The sequence below is a fragment of the Marmota monax genome, unplaced genomic scaffold (assembly GCF_021218885.2).
Source record: "Marmota monax isolate L192 unplaced genomic scaffold, Marmota_monax_Labrador192_F-V1.1 WCK01_AAM20220418_F8-fsc00172, whole genome shotgun sequence".
Classification (NCBI taxonomy): domain Eukaryota; kingdom Metazoa; phylum Chordata; class Mammalia; order Rodentia; family Sciuridae; genus Marmota; species Marmota monax.
In genome coordinates this window covers 2887885-2903386 of record NW_026693633.1, presented here as the reverse complement: position 1 = coordinate 2903386, position 15502 = coordinate 2887885, and positions in this window count along the sequence as shown.

Here is a 15502-nt window from a genome sequence, read left to right as displayed (position 1 = left end):
GCAGCTGCATGTACTGGGTCAGCTTGTCTGGCTGCAGTTCCCATGGAAATCCTCCCACCCACCCACCTAGAGTTCCCCATCAATTCCTTGGCTTTTGCCCTCAAACTCCGGCTGCATCTCACCTCCCCACTACCATCCCAGGTTGGGAATAACATGGACAATGCAGTCAGCCCCTCCTTCAAGGAGACATGCACCAAGAGTGTCTCAGGGCATCCTACTGTATACCTCATGATAAAGTTTAGGAATGAAGAGAGCATAACACTGACACAGAATTTCATATCTGGACCAAAGATGTCAGTTGTTACGGCCACATTGTTCTGCCAATCAATGTGAATCTGCACATTTAGAGACAAAATGCACACATGCACAAAAATAATATATGATAAACAATATGTCACAATCAATATCACGATCAATATACCATAACTTAGTGGAGAGAGGATTGACATTTCATTAAGTGATTCCAAGACATTTGCTGATACACCCAGGGCAAAATTTAGGTCTCTACTTCAAATTTGGCACAAAAATAAATACCAAGTAATTTGAAAAAGATAAGAAAACTATTTCCCCCAAATAAAATTCTTAGAAAAATATAAGAGAATCAATTTAAGATTTCACGGTAGGAAAAGTCTGCTTAAATAAGATGCTCAAAATTATGAAACCATGAAGAAATGAAGGAAAAGAAGAAACAAATTTTCCTATTCTTATCAGACTTTATTCTCCATAACATGATTAGAGATTAATGCTAGGAGGATATCCTCTATTATGTAGGGTGGCCAGGAAAAGTCTTTCTCATAAAGTTCTTTTGCAACAGTTAGCAAAAGAGAAGAACTTGTTCTCATACTGTAACTTGAAAGATTTATCTACTCTATACAGGAAAATTGTAACAACAAGACACCTGGTCATGTGATTTTATTCTCATTTTCAATACATAGAATAGTTCAGATTTTTAAATAAAAAGGATATTTTTCCAATTGTCTAGAAATCAGAAATACAGGTTCTACACCTGACAATAAAGCACCCTCAATTGTTTCTATGAAATGTATCCAATAAATTATCTTCCACTTACTTTATAAAAGTTAAACTCAAATAAGTTTATTTATGTTCAAATATTTTAAATCTTTCAAGCACAAAAAAAAAAACAACTTTTATTAACATTAAGTCAGATATATCTAACAAAGTAGAGATCTAAGGCATGAATTAGAAAACTGGAATTTTAAAAATTCACTTCTATGTAGGTTTTATGATTATTTTTGATGAAAATGAGAAGTCTTGAATTATCAGATATGTCATGTTTCTTCTGCATTTCTTTTTTTTTAAATTTTTTATTGTTGGTTGTTCAAAACATTACATAGTTCTTAACATATCATATTTCACACTTTGATTCAAGTGGGTTATGAACTCCCATTTTTACCCTGTATACAGATTGCAGAATCATATCAGTTACACATCCATTGATTTACATGTTGCCATACTAGTGTATGTTGTATTCTGCTGCCTTTCCTAACCCTTACTATCCCCCCTCCCCTCCCCTCCCCTCTTCTCTCTACAGTCTACCCCCTCTACTGTCATTCATTTCTCCCCCTTGTATTATTTTTCCCTTTCCCCTCACTTCCTCTTGTATGTAATTTTGTATAACCCTGAGGGTCTCCTTCCATTTCCATGCAATTTCCCTTCTCTCTCCCTTTCCCTCCCACCTCTCATCCCTGTTTAATGTTAGTCGTCTTCTCATGCTCTTCGTCCCTACTCTGTTCCCAGTTACTCTCCTTATATCAAAGAAGACATTTGGCATTTGTTTTTTAGGGATTGGCTAGCTTCACTTAGCATAATCTGCTCTAATGCCATCCATTTCCCTGCAAATTCTATGATTTTGTCATTTTTTAATGCAGAGTAATACTCCATTGTGTATAAACGCCACAATTTTTTATCCATTCATCTATTGAAGGGCATCTAGGATGGTTCCACAGTCTTGCTATTGTGAATTGTGCTGCTATGAACATCGATGTAGCAGTGTCCCTGTAGCATGCTCTTTTTAGGTCTTTAGGGAATAGACCGAGAAGGGGAATAGCTGGGTCAAATGGTGGCTCCATTCCCAGCTTTCCAAGAAATCTCCATACTGCTTCCCAAATTGGCTGCACCAATTTGCAGTCCCACCAGCAATGTACAAGTGTACCCTTTTCCCCACATCCTCGCCAGCACTTGTTTTTTGACTTCATAATGGCTGCCAATCTAACTGGAGTGAGATGGTATCTTAGGGTGGTTTTGATTTGCATTTCTCTGACTGCTAGAGATGGTGAGCATTTTTTCATGTACTTGTTGATTGATTGTATGTCCTCCTCTGAGAAGTGTCTGTTCAGGTCCTTGGCCCATTTGTTGATTGGGTTGTTTGTTCTCTTATTGTCTAATTTTTGGAGTTCTTTGTATACTCTGGATATTAGGGCTCTATCTGAAGTGTGAGGAGTAAAGATTTGTTCCCAGGATGTAGGCTCTCTATTTACCTCTCTTATTGTTTCTTTTGCTGAGAAAAAACTTTTTAGTTTGAGTAAGTCCCATTTGTTGATTCTAGTTATTAACTTTTGTGCTATGGGTGTCCTATTGAGGAATTTGGAGCCCGACCCCGCAGTATGTAGATCGTAGCCAACTTTTTCTTCTATCAGAAGGCGTGTCTCTGATTTGATATCAAGCTCCTTGATCCATTTTGAATTAACTTTTGTGCATGGCGAGAGAAAGGGATTCAGTTTCATTTTGTTGCATATGGATTTCCAGTTTTCCCAGCACCATTTGTTGAAGATGCTATCCTTCCTCCATTGCATGCTTTTAGCCCCTTTATCAAATATAAGATAGTTGTAGTTTTGTGGATTGGTTTCTGTGTCCTCTATTCTGTACCATTGGTCCACCCGCCTGTTTTGGTACCAGTACCATGCTGTTTTTGTTACTATTGCTCTGTAGTATAGTTTGAAGTCTGGTATCACTATACCGCCTGATTCACACTTCCTGCTTAGCATTGTTTTTGCTATTCTGGGTCTTTTATTTTTCCATATGAATTTCATGATTGCTTTCTCTATTTCTATAAGAAATGCTGTTGGGATTTTGATTGGGATTGCATTAAACCTATAGAGAACTTTTGGTAATATCGCCATTTTGGTGATGTTAGTTCTGCCTATCCATGAACAGGGTATATTTTTCCATCTTCTAAGATCTTCTTCTATTTCTCTCTTTAGGGCTCTGTAGTTTTCATTGTATAAGTCTTTCACCTCTTTTGTTAGGTTGATTCCCAAGTATTTTATTTTTTTTGAAGATATTGTGAATGGAGTGGTTGTCCTCATTTCCATTTCAGAGGATTTGTCGCTGATATACAGGAATGCCTTTGATTTATGCGTGTTGATTTTATATCCTGCCACTTTGCTGAATTCATTTATTAGCTCTAATAGTTTCTTTGTAGACCCTTTTGGGTCTGCTAGGTATACAATCATGTCACCTGCAAATAGTGATAATTTAAGTTCTTCTTTTCCTATTTTTATGCCTTTAATTTCTTTCGTCTGTCTAATTGCTCTGGCCAGTGTTTCGAGAACTATGTTGAACAGAAGTGGTGAGAGAAGGCATCCCTGTCTTGTTCCAGATTTTAGAGGGAATGACTTCAATTTTTCTCCATTCAGAATGATGCTAGCCTGAGGCTTAGCATAGATTGCTTTTACAATATTGAGGTGTGTTCCTGTTATCCCTAGTTTTTCTAGAGTTTTGAACATAAAGGGATGCTGTACTTTGTCGAATGCTTTTTCCGCATCTATCGAGATGATCATATGGTTCTTATTTCTAAGTCTATTGATGTGGTGAATAACATTTATTGATTTCCGTATATTGAACCAGCCTTGCATCCCAGGGATGAATCCTACTTGATCATGGTGCACAATTTTTTTGATATGTTTTTGTATCCGATTCGCCAGAATTTTATTGAGGATTTTTGCATCTAGGTTCATTAGAGATATTGGTCTGTAGTTTTCTTTCTTTGAAGTGTCTTTGTCTGGTTTAGGTATCAGGGTGATGTTGGCCTCGTAGAATGGATTTGGAAGTTCTACCTCTTTTTCTATTTCCTGAAGTAGCTTGAAAAGTATTGGTATTAGTTCCTCTTTAAAGGTTTTGTAAAACTCTGCTGTATACCCATCCGGTCCTGGGCTTTTCTTAGTTGCCCCTACTTCAATTGGGGTCACGCCAGTGGGCCGCTGGTCCTGTTCCGGGCGTGGGCGGCGGCTCTGCTCTGCCCCTCTGGCTTGATGATAAAGTGAGAGAGACTCGGGTGTTTGTGACTCACTTTCTTTACCAGGAGACCAAGTGTTTCTGTCGCCGCTGGTATCGATGAAGTTCTCTTCTCTGCCGCTTTCTGATGACATCAGATCTCTGCCATGTTGGTATCCCATGCGAATGGCAGCATTTCGTTCCCTTTGCCGGGTGACCAAAGCAATGGGTGAGTCCTGACCGGCCCTCACAAGCCCCGTCTCAGTCCTGTTGCCACTGCCTATGAAGGCTCGGTTGGTATTTACCTCCACAGTATTCAGCAGGACCCGGACCGAGAAGCAGTTTCCGCGGATTCTTTAGCCCCTGGGCCAGAGCAGTTCTGGGAGCCAGAATTCGGCCGCTCCATGCTCAGTGTATGTTCTGATAGGAGCAGGCTCCAAGAAGCAGTTTCCGCGGGTTAATTAGCACTGAGACTGAGTAAGTTGTCTGCGAGCTGCAGGCGAATGAGAGCCTGAAATTACCTGTTCTATGGCTGAGTGAGCTGCGATCAGTCGAAAACAGGGATGGTGACGTCAGCTCTCCAAGATGGTGGCCGCTGGCTTCCTCTGTGGTCTGACCGGTGTGGAGAACCGAATTGGACCGATTCCTTCCCTCATCTCAAACCCAGAATTCAGCACTTAGTACGGTGATTGCACAGCTGGCAGAAGCCCGTGGAAACTGCAGTGCTGTATCTTTGCGTTGCTATCTCCTCATTTCCCAGCGCGTGCGCTGCAGACTCTAGCTGCAAGGCGATTTGCTGAATAAGCAGCGTGATCCTCCGTGTGGACAAATCTCTCGTGTTTAAGCTCCCGTAGCTGATCCTCGTGCGATGGAAATCCTTCCTCTAGGTTTTGGAGCACCCCAATTTTGCTGGAAATTCCTAACAAGATAGCTTTTAGCCTTTCTAACTCGTCATTCTCCCACACAGTGACATGGTACACAGGGGTAATGCACTCCCTTCGCCGCCATCTTGAAAAGCCACCCTTCTTCTGCATTTCATTCTATTAAAGTAGACTTGGACTGTTAGTAACTTGACAGATTTGCAATCTCTCTGGATAAAATGTAACCACAATGATTATTCATATTAATCCTTAGATTTTGCAGAAAAATGGAAAACGTAAGGGTGGTTTCTAAAACCTAAGACTCATGGGAGCCACAATTTTTCTCAATTGCATTTTCTTTTTTCTAAGATATACGAACTGCTTTGGTGGGATATTGTTCTGTGCATTTTAGTGAGACAAATTGTGCTTGTAAGCAAATGATCCCAGAATGCAGTTAGTCGAGCAACCACAATGCAGTAGAGGAATATATATGTATATGTCTGTGTGCAATATGTACATATACATATGTACTCACACACAATACTTGTGTCTGAATAAACAAAACAACACTATAAAGAACTGGGACATTTAGTAAGATAATTAGCAAAATACATTACACTTTTGTTACCAGTGACATATTTTAGAAATTCGTATGCATACTTGAATGACAATGTAGAGACAAAAAGACAGAAAAGGAAGTAAACAGGGTTAGTGAGAGTGGGTGTATTGAATTAATTATGGCTAGCAATAAACTTAGCCATAATACATCAAAGGTTTCTTACTAACTTGCATTGCTCTCAATGTAAGTATAATCTTATGTGATAGAACGCAGTAACAGGAATATAGTGTCCTGAAGGGTACCTGGAGTAATGTGTCATGGCAGCACTGAGTAATAACTGGTATGTATTTCTCTCAATAGCAAGATATATCAAGGATAATCATTTGAGAGAAAAGCTTGGCACAGCAGGTGCAATGAACTCCTTCATGTTCTTCATCTTTTTTAATTGGATCACAGTTTTGTTGAGAGAGCCGATGCCCAAGAAAAACACTTAACTGTCCAGAACCTCTTGCAGCTAAGAGTAGGGATGTGATTGATCCCAAGCAAGAGGTGTAAATGGAATTATTCTTCTATCTGAAGTGCCGCAGTCTGGCTGGGCACAAAATCACGAGCCACCACACAGCTTGTAGATTCAAACAGCAACTCTTTATTCCTGAACCAGCCGTCTACAATCACGTTCTGGGGAAATCCATGTTCTCTGCCCAAATCCACCCCCACTGGGCTTCTGTCTCACAAAAAATACTGTCTGAATCCCGTGAGAACTCAAGGGGAACTCAGGCAGCAGGATATGCCCTATTCCCAGCAGGAATAATCTTAAACCTTAAACCTGGAACCTAAACCGGGAACGCCCTAAACCCAATTATCATAAACCGGGAACACCCTAATCCGCCCTGGTCCTTGAGCAAGGTCACCTACATGCAATGTCACTGCAAAATGTCCTATTTCCACGAGTCCTTCCACTAAGCAACGTGGGGTACGCTGGCAAGGAAATTGTCATACCTACTTGGCTAATGGATCCCAGCACTGAAGAATAGTTTTGCACTTTTTCACATTCAATAGGAAGGATTGGCTTTGCATAATTTTGCCTTTTACTCTTCTTCCTCCATAGAGGATAGAGTGTGACAGGTGGTGGAGCACAGAATGAGAAGGAACTTGAGCCATTGGTGACTTTCCCAAGTATGTGCTCAATCTCTGCACTTTTTACCTTCATATCTTGATTATAAGAGCAAATAAAATTACCTATTTGATTAAGCCATCATAGATGAATTTCTATTATATGCAACTCGACAAAATCCTAAGGACACAGTAACTAAGAGAGGGTCATTATAAAGAAGTGTATCTTAAAATGGCATTTGCAGGTAAATGGATAGTTAGAGAATATAATGCTAAGTGAAGTTAGCTAATCCCAAAAAACCAAATGCCGTATGTTTTTGTTTGTTTGTTTGTTTTGATATAAGGAGGCCGATTCATAGTGGGATAGGGAGAGAGAGCATGGGAGGAATAGATGAACTCTAGATAGGGCAGAGGGGTTGAGGGGAAGGGAGGGGACATGGGGTAATTAATGATGGTGGGATGTAATGATCATTATTATCCAAAGTACAAGTATGAAGACATGAATTGGTGTTAATATACTATGTATACAACCAGAGATATAAAAAATTTTGCTCTATATATGTAATAAGAATTATAATGCATTCTGCTGTCATATATAAATAAAAAAATTCCCAAGAAAAAAAAAATTGGTAATCTCAGCCAAAGGAGATGAGTCACGGTAACACTTTATTAAATTACATGGATAGAAAAGCATTTTCCGATTATCTTTCAGTCTTGATGGCTTCAAAGAAAAAGTTTAAGTTTAGCACTAGTGTGTCTTATACAGTTCTCTAAAACTTGATTTTTCCTCTTTGCAGAAAACTGAGATAAACTACAGGCTCAGAACTTTTGTTAAGCATCATTACCTGCCACAGTCTGGCTGGGCACAGATAACCAGGAGGTCACAAGCCACTTGTAGGTTCAAACAGGAACTACTTTATTGCCCAAACCCAATGGGAACTCCACCAGAACTCAATGGAAACTCCATGAGAACCCAAGGGAACTCAACTGGAACCCTGTGAGAACTCAACGGGAACTCAAAAATAGCGGGAACCCAAGGTAGCAGGAGCCTCCTTATTGCCAGACAGCAGAGGTTTATATACACAACTGAATACACAGCTTGTTTCAATTTAGCATCATCCAGTTACAGCAATCAGTCATTATCTTAATAATTATACACAGCTTAACTTAATTATCATCATCTTAATGGCTCGCTGGTGTTACTTCTCAACCACTCCTTCTGGCAAAATGCCAGGTGCCATCTTGATTTGATTGTGGCTCTCAACAATTACCTAACTAAAATTTAACAGCATGTTTTGTTTCTATCAAGTTTTGTTTATTTTCGTCTCATTATAGCACAAGGTTAATGATTATTCTATTTGTGCAAATAAACTAAAATTTCCTTATTAAAAATTTTAAATAAAAATATGACTTTACTCAAATAAAAATATTAAATAAATATAAGCAAAAAAGGGTACAAAGGAGAAAATTTATAAAAAGAAAGGCAATGGTTGGGCTGGGATTGTGGCTCAGTGGTAGAGCGCTCGCTTAGCATGGGTGGGACCCAGGTTCGATTCTCAGCACCACATTAAAAAAAAAGGCATTGTGTTGTGTCCATTTACAAAAAAGATTCTCTCTCTCTCTCTCTTTCTTCTTCTTCTTCTTCTTCTTCTTCTTCTTCTTCTTCTTCTTCTTCTTCTTCTTCTTCTTCTTCTTCTTCTCCTTTAAAAAAAAAAGAAAGGCAATGGTCTATAAAGACTGCATTTTGGTACATTGAGTCTGAGGGATATTAAAATTTGGTTCTAGAGCTATAAAAATAATTCTAGGTTCACTATTTATTAGGTCAGGGACATATTTGGTTTGCCATTTGAAAGAAGCCTTGAGAGAATTTGGACTGTTGGTCAAACATCTTCAGTACCAAGTAATAATCAAGTCAGGAAAATCCATGTGCAAAATGTCTTCTCCTACTTCACTTGTGAGTGAACTCAGAATGTCTCATACCAATTTTGCTATTATCTCATAGTTATGAAAAAATTCAGTTTTCAATGTCTCAGATTTTATACTTTCATGTTGAGAGACGCAGCTGAGTCGGGATGGCACCTGGAGTTTTGCCATGGGGAGTGGTTGAGAGGTGGCGCCAGAGAGCCATTAGGATGGTGATGGTTGAGTTCTTGCAGAGTTCCCGTTAAGTTCCGGTTGAGCTATCGTGGAGTTCCTGGAGAGTTTGCGTGGGTGGCGTTCGTGTGGGTTTGGAAATAATGTTTGTTCCTGCTTGAATCTACAAGTGGCTCGTGACCTAGCGGTTATTTGTGCCTAGACAGTTTGATGAGCTCTTTCAACTATGCCTTGTCCCTGTGGATTGTATGGGATTCCTGTTATGTAAGTAATACCAAATAATGAGCAAAATTGTTTAAAAGAGGTAGAAGTATAGCCAGGGCCATTATCTGTTTTTAACTGTTTTGGAACACCCACAGTGGCAAAATTTTGTAAGCAATGAGCTATAATATCTCTAGTTTTTTCTCTGGCATGAAGGGAGCCCATCAAAAATCCAGAAGAAGTATCAACTGTAACATGCAAATGTTTTAACTTTCCAAATTCTGGCAAGAGTGTGACATCCATCTGCCAAATATGGTTAGGTATCAGTCCTCTAGGATTGACTCCAAGATTAACTTGTGGTAAAAAGGTCACACAAATTTGACATTGTTTTATTATTTGTCTAGCTTGTTCCTTAGTTATTTTAAAATGCCTTTTTAAAGTATTTGCATTGACATGGAAGGATTTATGAAAATTTGTAGCTTCTTCTAGCGTAGAAAAAATATGTATGCCATGTGTAGTTTTATCTGCTAAATCATTGCTCAAACTAAGGGCTCCAGACAATCCTGTATGTGCCCTGATATGTCCTATAAAGAGTGGAACTTTTCTGTCCCAGATTAGACTTTGTATAGTGGAAAACAAAGAGAAAACAGTAGAGGAAGGGGAAATCCTACCAGCATCTTCAAGGGATACTATAGCATTAACTATATACTGACTATTGGAAAATAAATTAAATACAGAATCTTTAAACATCACAAAAGCTTGTAATACTGCATTAAGCTCTACCTTTTGAGCTGATTGTTTGGGTACTAAAAATGTAAACGTTTGATCAGGGATAAGTACTGCTGCTGTACCATTATTTGACCCATCAGTGAATATATTTGGAGCATTCATGATAGGTGTTTTTCTTGTCATTTTTGGAAAAACTACATGATGCAAAGACCAAAAAGACAACAGAGGATTAGATGGTAAGTGGTTATCAAATGAAACATTAGATTTGCACATGATTATTGCCCAAGTATGTAACTCATTAGCTAACTAATCAATTTGATCCATAGTATATGGAGTAATAATTTTATTGGGAGAAATCCCAAACACTCCCTTTGCTGCTTTTATTCCTTTGGGTATTAATTGTCCTACAGTCTCAGGATACCTAGTAAGAATAGTGTTAGGAGAATAAGATAAATGTATGCACAATAATGGACCTTCTTGCCAAAATACTCCTGTAGGAATATTTTTTGTTGGTAGTACAATAAATAATAAATGCAAACTTATATCAATTCTATCCAAATGCATATTTTCCATATATGTTTCAATGATTTTTAATGTCTTTCTTGCTTCAGGTGTTAACATGCGGGGTGAATTTGGATCTGATGGACCTTTTAGGATATCAAATAAAGGTCCCAACTCTCCTGTTGTTATGCCTAGATAAGGCCTTATCCAATTTATGTCTCCTAATAACTTTTGAAAGTCATTAAGTGATTTGAGTTGATCTACTCATATTTGAATTTTTGGTGGACGGACCATGGTCGAACTGGTAGAACTCATAAATAATTAATTGGAAAATTTAATTGTACTTTATCTATTGCTATCTCTAGATTATAATTTTTTAATAAGTTTGTAAGTGTGGCATAACATTCTAGCAATGTGTTTTTATCTTTGTGTGCTAATAATACATCGTCCATATAGTGAAATATTTGTAGTTCAGGATTTTGATTTTTAAGTGGCTGGATTGCTTTGTTAACATAAATTTGACACATAGTTTGGATGTTAGCCATCCCTTGAGGGAGTACTTTCCATTCAGATCTCTGATCGGGACCTTCATGATTCAGTGCAGGGATAGTAAATGCAAAACGTGGACTATCCTCAGGATGAATTGGAATTGAAAAAAAACAATCTTTAATATCTATAACTAAAACATACCAGGTTTTTGGCAAAGCAGACAACTGAGGAATCCCTGATTGAGCAGGTCCCATAATAACCATCTCATTATTAATGGCTCTTAAATCTTGCAATAATCTCCATTTACCAGATTTCTTTTTGATGACAAAAATGGGAGTATTATGGGGAGATACAGAAGGTTGTATATGTCCTTCCGCTAATTGTTGTTTGACCAGGTCATGGGCTGCTTGTATCTTTTCTTTAGTCAGGGGCCACTGAGGAACCCATACTGGTCTTTCTGATTTCCAAGTAATTTTTATTGTCTCAGTGGCCCTTTCTGAAAACCCAACCCATGTCTGTAAGTTCCTTGATCTATTTGTATTGGTGCTGCTATACCTTGTTCTTGTTTTTCTAATCTTTTTCCTTTCCTAAAACCTTGTCTAGTCATAGTAGTGGGTGCATTTGAATTGATGTTATTTGTTAATGTTAGTCCTAATTGATCTAGGACATCTCGTACCCATAAATTTATAGGAAGATGATCCAATACATATGGCTGTATAGTTCCTTCATATACTTCAGGATCCTTCCAATCTAAGACCATCACACTTCTATGGGGATTAGTTGCCACTCCTAGGCCTCGAAGTGTTTGAGTGGCTTGTTGTAATGGCCAATGTTTTGGCCATTCTTGACGAGAGATAATGCTAACATCTGTACCTGTATCCAGTCGCCCATTAAATTCATGTCCTTGAATATTTAGTTTTAGCTTTGGGCGAGAATCTAAATTTGAAGAAAGCATAGCCCACTCTACACCTGTGGAGTCTAATCCCCTGGAACCTCTTTCTATAGTACGACTGGAAAATTTATCATGCAGGCTGGGTATTATTAATAACTGTGCTATTCTATCTCCTGGTGAAATTACTGATATACCCCTTGGAGAACTGGCTATAATTTTTATTTCACCTTCATAATCTGGATCAATTACCCCAGGACTTATCATAAGTTCTTTTAGAGTAGAAGAACTGTGTCCTAATAATAAGCCTACTGTTTCTTGGGGAAGAGGTCCTTTTACCCCAGTGGGAATGATTTGAACTCCCATCTCTGGAGTTAGTACTGCTCTGGCGGAGGCGCAGATGTCCAACCTTGTGCTCCCTCTGGTTTGTCTGATGAGAGATCTAATGGATAATGTGTCCTTGGCACTACCCTGATGGTGTTGCTGGGTTCCTCCAGTGCTCCGTATATTTGTGATCGGGGGCCCCAGAGCATGGGGCCCCCTGTCCATTTTTTGGCAACGGAGCCCAATGTTTTTCTCCACGATATCATGGGTAAACACCTGGTCCTTGTCCGTTTTTTGATAACAGAGTATCCTCTATAGTGGTTTGAGAATGGCATTCATTAGCCCAATGTCTCTATGGCATCTTGGGCAAATAACCAGTATTCTACCCCTTTGATACCTAGTTTTGTTAAACCCTCCTCCTATGGGGCAACTCTTTTTAAATTGTCCTGTTTGTTCACATTGTAGCATGTTTTTGGCCTGACATCTAAAGCCTGTTGTATTGAAGCTGCCAAGACTTGCCCTTATTCATTAATGTCTCTGCATAATTTAATATATGTGTTTAAATCTCCATGTTTCCATGGTCTAATGGCCTCCCTGCACCATCTATTTGCCCATTCATAGGCTAATTGTTTTGTTAATGGCATCGCTTGTTCTATATCCCAAAAGATTCTGGTAGCTGTTTGTATAAGCCTATCTACAAATTCAGTGTAAGGTTCAATAGCTCCTTGTATTAACTTCGATAATTGACCTTGTAAATCTCCATGCCCCTATAAGGTTTTCCATGCCCTAACCAAAGCTGAAGTGATTTGTGAGTATATGGCAGGATCATATCTAATTTGTTGCCGTTGACCCTCATAAGGTCCTTTTCCTAACAACATATCTAGATTTCTCTGAGGATAACCGGCTGCTGCATTTCGTCTAGCCGTCTCCATGCAAAATTCCTGATTGGCAACCTTCCATAACAGATACTGTCCTCCATTTAGCACAGCTTTGCACATACTAGCCCAATCTGCTGGCGTTATGTTCAAGTTGGTAATGGATTCAACCCTACTTATAGTGAAAGGTGCTTGAGGACCATAGGTTGTTACAGCCTCTTTCAGCTGCTTCACTGTTTTGAAATCTAAAGCATGGTGAATTTGCTGCCCTCCTGCCTCCTCAAATACAGGGCATGCTAATCCTTGAGGTCCTGTCTCAGGATCCCATCTATCAACTACGGGGGTTGAGGGCCACTCAGCATATGTTGTCTCCATAGGTGGAGCTGTTGGTTGAATTATGCCCTCTGGTGATAGAACGGTGTTAGTAGCAGCCTCCTGTTGTAACTTCTCCCCTGATAGTTTTTTCTCCTCTAAACTTTCTTCCCCTTTCTGACTATCTCGAGAGGCCTCCTCTTTTTCCTGATCTAATATGTCTTCTACCATAATCTGAACTGAAAGCTTTGGACTAGGCAAACAAAATCGTATCATCATCCATAATGGCAATGTGCCAACTGGCAAAGTTCCTGAGTTTTTCTTTTCCTTCTTCCTTAAGTCTTCACCATGATGGTCCCATTGTGATATATTCAACAAGTCCTCCTTAAAAAGCCATGGGCTACATTTTTGTCTTGTATCAACGTATGCCCTAACTGTTCTTGGTTTTACTGGTATGCCTCCTTCCTCTAGTAATTTACTTAACACTCTTTCGGTTTGTTTGTTGCTAATTTCTGACCCCATATTTCTGCTACAAAGATAATGCAACCCAACAAGATAACACAAAACAAAACCGAAACAGAATGAAACAAAAACGGAACAAAAATTCATTGTCTCAGTTTTTCTATTTTCTTGACATGTGTATCCGTGATCTATCTCTATCTCTTCCTCAGAGCGGAACAACTTTTATAGCATCCTATTCATTTCTAGGGGCAGGCAGCTTGAAACAGAAACGTAACAAATCAAAACAAGAACACATTGTTTTTTGAAATGATCACCCATTCTCGCCCTGCCCTCAGGGGCAAGCAGTTTCACTTACCCCCAAGCTTCAGGTGTTCCCCGCATGGGCCACCAAATGCCGCAGTCTGGCTGGCAAAAATAACTGGGAGGTCATGAGCCACTTGTAGATTCAAGCAGGAACAAACTTTATTTCCAAACCCATGCGAACGCCACCCACGCGAACTCTCCAGGAACTCCGCAATAGCTCAACCGGAACTTAACCGGAACTCTGCAAGAACTCAACCATCACCATCCTAATGGCTCGCTGGCGCCACCTCTCAACCACTCCCCCTGGAAAAACACTAGGCGCCACCCCGACTCGGCTGCACCTCTCAACACTTTGTAATCCTAAAAAATATTTCAAATATTTTCTCTACAGTTGACAGATTGATATTCGTAACATCTTGACTTTTGCAGATAAGAGTTAAAGAAATAATCTATTGAGTTGAAATTGTAGCTTTGTCACTTTAGGATCATTTATTCAATAACTTGAAAGTTAGTAAACCTTGAGAGCTGAATGCTAAATATCATCCTACAACTTGCTTGCATTTTACCTCTCTTCACTCATTTATTTTCAGTATCAATTTTAATTGCTCAGACAAAATAATATTTGCTGTTGCAAATTCCTCTTGTTTGAGATATCTGGGGTTTCAGTTTTGGGTATAATCTTATGTAAAAATTAAATCAGATCAAAAGTCAAATTGTATAGAAAATTTGAAAACCAAAGCTCTGCTACTGTGGAAAAGGAAATCAGCTTAAAATTATAAATTATGGCTTCTCTGATTTTAAAGTTTCAGAGATCTCCTCCATATTCATTGCAATGCTCACAAAATTATCATGGTAAATTTCATATTAGATGTCTTAAAAGGACTCAAAAAATTCCAGAAATTATAAACACTTTGTGTAGTTTTATTACAAAAGTGCTTTCTTTGTATATAAACCATGTGATTTTTCTTCTTAGTAATTCTATCACTCCACGTTAAACATGAATGTATGGAAGTCTATATAGAATCACAGACATAGAATAATGGATTACTGAAGAAGAAAAATTATGACAATAATACAAAGAGAAGAGAACTGTGTTGGAAATGTCTCTTGGGTCTGAGACTTTCAGATGTGGCCAGTACAGATAGTGGCAGCTGGGAGCCAATAAGTCTCATACAAGAGCCAAGGGCACAAGCAGGACTGGAGCTTTCCCATGTCTTTGGAGCCTGATAGAAAATAACACAATGGAGGAGGGGCTATATTCTTCATGCGGTTAGCTCCCAGCTTACACCTCAATTCTAAAATTGTGTTTTTAAACTTGAGTGAGAAAAGGGCAATGAGCAGGTCACCTGGGTATAGTGGGGATTTGGAGAAACTATGACTTGCCCAACTAAGGTGTCCAGCCCCACTGTGGTATATCGAATATTAGATCCCATGACTAGGAAAGTGCTCTTGGACTCCAGACTTCTCGCCACCATTTCTGGCTGGGTCAGTACATTACAGGCTAATGTGTATTCATGGATTCTTCTGGATTAGTTCTGCTTAGCATGACCTGATCTTC